A 6,238-nucleotide genomic window follows, 5' to 3' on the forward strand; every position below is an offset into this window, starting at 1 on the left:
GGGAATAGGTAGGATGGTGTGGAGAAAAAATCAGAAATAAAGCATTGGCCATGATAAGGCCAAAGATACCAAAGGAAATTGTAAATACATGGACTGGAGAGGATGGCTGGACAAAGGTGCATCTCATTATAATTGTTACAAAGGAGCTAAACCAGGGCGTTGGGAATGGCAGAGGCGTTAACAGGCCATTGATGAAGCTTCGTGAGGATCCCACCGAGAAGAAAAAAGGCGAGTCAAGAGAATTTGGGTAGGATGAAGCTGTGAGAAGCAAGGGAGAAGAGAAGGAGTTTGTCAGCAGCGATAGATAATGAATGTTACATTATCCGGTGTTGGCCAAGAGCTGCTCCCCTGGGACAGGGATTAGTGGGGAAAATTACAGGGAGTCTCCAAGTTTTTGTCTTATTCCTATCTTGGTGCGCTAAATACTGGGTGGTGTCCATTTGGGTGACACTTTTGCAGAATTCCTCTCGCTGCGAAACAGGAAAAAGAGGGAAGAGCTTTTGAATTGCATCCAGTGGCTGTGAGCCCAGGCAGGAGCCTGCAAGAGGCAGGGGTAGGAGGCGGTAATGACGGCTCACACGGTGAGAGCCTGGCAAGCACAACTCGGAGCAATCCCGGCTCCACCCGGCAGGGATGGGACAACACCACGGGGGAATGTGCAGGACACGAGGTGCAAAAGGAGCCGGCAGTAGAGCGGGGAATGCTGGGGGTGCCGGGTTTGTGTTGGAGCTGTTGGAGCTGCCGAGCACAGGGACAGGGGCTGAGGCTGTATTTGAATTCGCTCCTTTCGCTGCCTTGTTCCTCTGCAGCAGCTCTGTGAGCTGGGAGGGCTCAGACAGCACCAGGGGCTCGGGCACCCTCTGGGCCTGAATGCTGAGTGTCCAGAGGTCGGGAAAGGCATTTTTAGGGTTGTTTATGCAGCTCTGCAGACCCTTTGATTTGCCATAGAAGCGCTCACACAGCTTTCACAGCTCTTGGCCCCAGCCGTGCACAAAGTGCCCGAGAGCCCCTTCAGGGCTGTGACTCCCAGACCTGCAGCTGTTGTTGCCATAAATTAGAGAAAGGGATTTCCCTCTTTTTCAGATGTTGGAGAGGAAGATACGAGAGAGAACAGTGTGAGTAGCCCCAGAAAAAAGCTCATAAGGGGAAATACCAGGTAGCAGTTCCTGAAGAGCAGGAAAATGCCCTCTAAACTGGCCTGCAGTGACAGCCAGGAGGGTCACAATGGACGGCTCAGGGTGATGTGAGCTCCCTCTCTGCAGTCACCCTGAGCAAACAGAGCAAGGGCAGAGCCCCTGGGGCTCTCCTGGCGTGGGCCTGGGTTTGTCCAACAGATTGACTCAAACTCCTGCAAACTGCTCGATTTGCGGCAGAGCTGCATAGTCCAGGGGCACTCAAACAGTTCCCGGTGTTCTCTCAAGTTTTAATCTTGTCTACACACGGATATAAACCGGTTTGCACGGGAAAATGAAGCTGACTTTAAGTCCTGTGCAAATCAGTATTTAAAACAAGAAGTAACTCACAGCCCGAGGGATGTGCACAAAGAGCCAGCTCAGAGCAAGCAAGCGCCGATCTCTCCTCTCTGTTCGGGAAGGAGAGACCCCAGGGAAGGATGGGCGGGCAGTTTCCATCACCTTCCTCTGATTTGCTCCAGGATCTGGTGTGGGGTGTGGGGAGCAGCCTGGTGCAGGCAGGCGAGGCTGATGAGCTGTGAAATTCCAGGTCTCAGCCCCGCTCTGCCTCCACCCGCAGCTCTGCAGTCCCCCCTGGATGCCCCTGCTGGCTCAATGACCCCGCACGGGATTCACTCAGAGTCATCTCTGCTTGGAAAGGGGTTTCATTTGAAAACCAAAGTTCCCTGCAGTGCTCATCCTTCTTCCAGGGTCATACCTGGCTGGCAAGGATGGCATCTCAGCCAGCAGTGGCTTTATCAGAAGGGTTTGATCTCCATTCCAGCTTCATCTGCTGTCACTGTGGGATTTGGTGTTCAGAGACAGAAAAAAGGGAGCATGGAATTTGGGAGGAAACTCTAACATTCGGGTGTTTGAAGGATATAGGGTGCTACATTCAAAAGTTTGGTATTTTGGAAGATTAGTATTAAAAGATTATAGTAAATGATCTCCACATTTCATGGACGTGTGGAGGAATAGCAGTTTTCTCCTGTTGGCTTCCAGGACACTGGCCCAAAGGCTTTCAGTTTGCTGAATGTGTTCTGGTTCTCCTGCCATCACTAGTTTAATGTTTTCCTGGGCATTTAGCCCTTCCAGCTGTGTTTATGAGGCAATTTAAATTTCTGCTATTTTGAAGAGTGGCCATAAAATGCCATTGCTGGCATGCAATTGCATTCAGGGCTTGAACAATATCAAGGGCCTGTTTCACCTGATTGAAGCAGTTTTTGGCTAGCAATGAAACACTGAATTCCTCAGTGGAGAGATCTTTTCCCTTTAGTCCAGAGTTGGTCATTTCAGGTAACATTCACAATGTGCTGAGGGTTTTCAGATGTTCAAAAAGGAATAGTTCCAGCTCTCATACAGACAAACATAATTGGGGAGCAGGACTCAGGTATTTGCCTATTTTCCTTCTTAAATAGAAGCTAAAAGAGAGGACTGCTGGCAGCAAATGAGAATTTTGACTTTAGAAAGCATTCATTGTATCTGGAGTAGACAAGCTTTTCAAGGAGATGAACACTCTGCCAATTCCCCATTCTTTACTCATGAAATTAATTTTTTAATATTACATTTATTCTGGCTTTTAAGCCTGAATCAGGTTACCAGCCTCTTCAAATGGAGAGGATGTAGCTGAGGGGGACTGGCTGAATATGCACCATATTTCCTGGTGCAAACCCTTCACCTGCTTCCCTGTCCTTGTCTGCTGACTGCCTTGGCTCTCTCCCTGCTATGTGCATTCCCAGGGCTCTGCAAAGGCAGGCACTGCCTGGGTTTTCCAGTCCTGTCCCACATCAGATGTTTGTGTTATGTTAGTCCCTCACAAAAGGAGCCCTGGTCTATAATTCAGCACATTTACTGCTCCTGTTGCTCTCTCCTTAAAGCAATTCAAACCACTGTAAACTTTCACAAGCCTTCTAGTCTGGAATTATTAATAGTAGTTTCTTGCTGTGTGCTTTTGTGCCAGCATCATGCTTTTACAGAAAACCTCCTCCCCTCGAGCCTGCCCAGAGAACATTCCTGTCCCTCACAGGAATGAGCAAGGTTTGAGTCCTTTTCATTTCTGTACAGTGAATTCATCCTTCTTGTCCATGAGTGATTGGTGACCTCTGTCCTCAGCCCATGGAATGGCATGAATGTCATCTTGTGTTTAATGGAAAAGTTGTCTGCAGAATAACCCAGCAGCACTTATTTCCTTTTCCCAGCCACCTCACGCTGGTCGTTTGTATTTAAGTTGTCATTAACCAGCAGCAGGTCCTTCTCCTCCAATGTCATTCTGTACTAATGAACTCCCAGCTTGCAGCTGAAATTTGGGGTAGTTTTTTAAGTGGGCTGCTTTGTTGCATTATAATGCACACAAATACTGCCACAGCAGGTCTCTGACTTTTCTTGTTCTGTGTTATAGATTTTCTGCTTCCATAATTTGTTTCTCAAGTCATACATTTTATTAGCCACTCCTGTATTTCTGCCAAGGTTATTAATTAAAATACTGAATAAGATCCATCACTGCTTCCTGTGCTAACCTTTGATGCCAGCCAGGTTTATCTATTAAACCTTGTTCCTTAGTTTACTGTTTGAAGTATAATCCCTTGTTCCCTTGAGATGACCAACTTTATTCACATTTAAAGGGCACTTGCTGTGAAGGGTGAGCACAGCTGAGCTCTGGGATTGCATTAGAACTGGTCCCTCCCTAATTACCATTCCAAAAATAGAGTAATAACCACCAAAGGGAAGTATTGTCCAGTGGTTTGTGCATTAACCTGGACTGGAGAAAAAAAATGGGCTCAGTTCCTGTTCTGCCACAGTGACGTTTAACAGTTAATTAATCCTGGTTTTCCTTAGCTCTGTTGGGGACAGAAATGCTGTTTTGGGGAGATACTACATCAATTCTGCTGTGACATGGTCACATTTGGTTATGCCTTAAAGCTGGACCCAACAGAAGATGGGAAATGCTGAGTTTAGATTCAGCCTTTGTCCTCTATGAACACGATTTTGTCTTTCACGTTCCCTTTTAGCTTTCAAAGTTGAGGGCAGCCTCACACAGTTGTTTCCAGCACTTCATCATTACTTTAAAACTTGATGTTTGCCAACTTTTAATTTAATTCCCTTATAGATGAACATTCCCTTACCAGCAGCATTGACTCATGGGCAGCCAGCATTTCATTTACACCCTTTTAAAAATAATGTCCATAACTTGTCCTTCAAATGAAAGCTGATAGAGCAGCCCAAGTCATGTGTCCTACAGCATCCGGAGCTGGTTTAGCAACTCTTACAAAGTTATTATGAATAAATCCACTTAAAGCAAGCAGGTGTGTGCCCTGCTTTTAGGCGTGAGCTAAGATCTTTCCTATGGTGCATTAGTTTGAATTTCTATCCTTATTACTGCTCATTTCCACCTTCTCAGAAAAGCTCCTTTTCCTCCCTTCCATCTCTGATCTGTTCTAGGAGAAAGAGACAATATCCTGAGAAAAATCTTTGCCTCCAGATTTCAGGAACAAGAGATTGTAGATTTTCAGAGCTTGCCAATTTAATCAGGAAAAGTGAACAGCGACAAGGGAGAGCCAGAGGTGCCACAATGCCCAGCTCAGTGCCTGCCCCAGCCCTGTGCCTCCCCTCCTCTGCCTCCCCAGGAGCAAGCACAGGATAATCCCAGCCCATCTGGCAGCTCTTACCTTTCTGCAGCTCTGGCAAATCCAGGGAGGGGAAAGCTTCAGAAGGGGCTCACTCCAGCCATGTCTGTGCCTGGCTGTGCGTGGGGACAGAGCCACAGCAGGGCAGGGACATGGCCCCACTGTGCTGTGACAGCCAGCCCTGCACAGGCTGTAATTAGCCCAGTTTGTCACTGCCCCAGCCTCTGCTCACACCTGCTCTGTCACACAAGGAATGCTGTGGGACTGGCTTCCACCAGAGGTTGTTTTTGTTGGTTGGTTTTATTCCCAATATCCCAGAAATTTCCCTTTGTGCTAAGCTGAAGGAGATGCTGAGAAGCAGCAGAGAAATAACTTGAGGGAATGGGAGAGAAAAGTGTGTGTACATCTCTATGAGAAAAGAAGGATGAAAAACCACAGGTACAGGTGGATCTGGGGCTCTGGTATTTTATTACTGAGATCAGTGATCACTTTAAATTTCTGACCAATTAAGTGTGCTTAGATCAGCAAGGATCTCTGGGCAGGCTGGTAAATATTGATATTTTAGCTGGGATCTTCTTGGTAACCAGGTCTGTGGCTGAACTGGGTTTTTGTTAAATAGATGCTTTGTGCTAGGTTGCCAGATGCCCACCCAGATGCTCTTGTTCTCCTCTTCAACAGTGAAAATAAGATGGAAATGTTCTTCAGTGAAAATAAGATGGAAATGCTCTTCAGGTGAGATGGAGTCACATACCAATCCCCATCCCGGGCAAAGCAGACTTGACTTGAGGAAAACTAATTGAATTTATTACCAGTTAAAATAGATTTGAAAGGCAAGAAACAGAGACAAAACCATCTCCCTCAGATGCCACACATCTGGCACCTCCAAGTATAAAGTGGCCTGTGACCCTCTCAGTAAGAATTGTTTTTATTCATCTGAACCTCCTGCAGAACTGTTTTGCACAAAGATCTTCCTCCACAGCAGGAGCCCATCCCCAGAGCTCCCTGCAAGGATGGAGCAGGATGCCCTGGGTTTGTCTGGCAGACTCACATCTCCAGCACAGAATGTGGGTAAAATCCTGTTTAAGAAAGGGCTGCAGCAGTGCAGGAAGCCCCTGAGCTTGGAAAGTCAGGATTGCACAATAATTAGCAAAATAGAATTTTATATTTCCCAGTACAGCTGGGAAACTGTCATGGGAACAGGAGGAAGAGAGGGAACTGCTGTGGACTCCAAGTTTTCATGTCCCTTTTGTCACCACAACTTGGACACTCTGGAAACAGATTTTTTGTTGTTGTTGTGGATGTTTTGGTGGGTTTGGAGGCTGCTGATGGTGACAGCACATCACCTGCCTCTCCCCAGACACGAAGGACAGGTACAGAGCCCTTACTCAGATTTGCTTCCCTGCCAAAGAGGAGGCTCAGCACTCAGTGCACAGCACACATCAT

Source organism: Agelaius phoeniceus, chromosome 16, assembly GCF_051311805.1.
Source record: "Agelaius phoeniceus isolate bAgePho1 chromosome 16, bAgePho1.hap1, whole genome shotgun sequence".
Classification (NCBI taxonomy): domain Eukaryota; kingdom Metazoa; phylum Chordata; class Aves; order Passeriformes; family Icteridae; genus Agelaius; species Agelaius phoeniceus.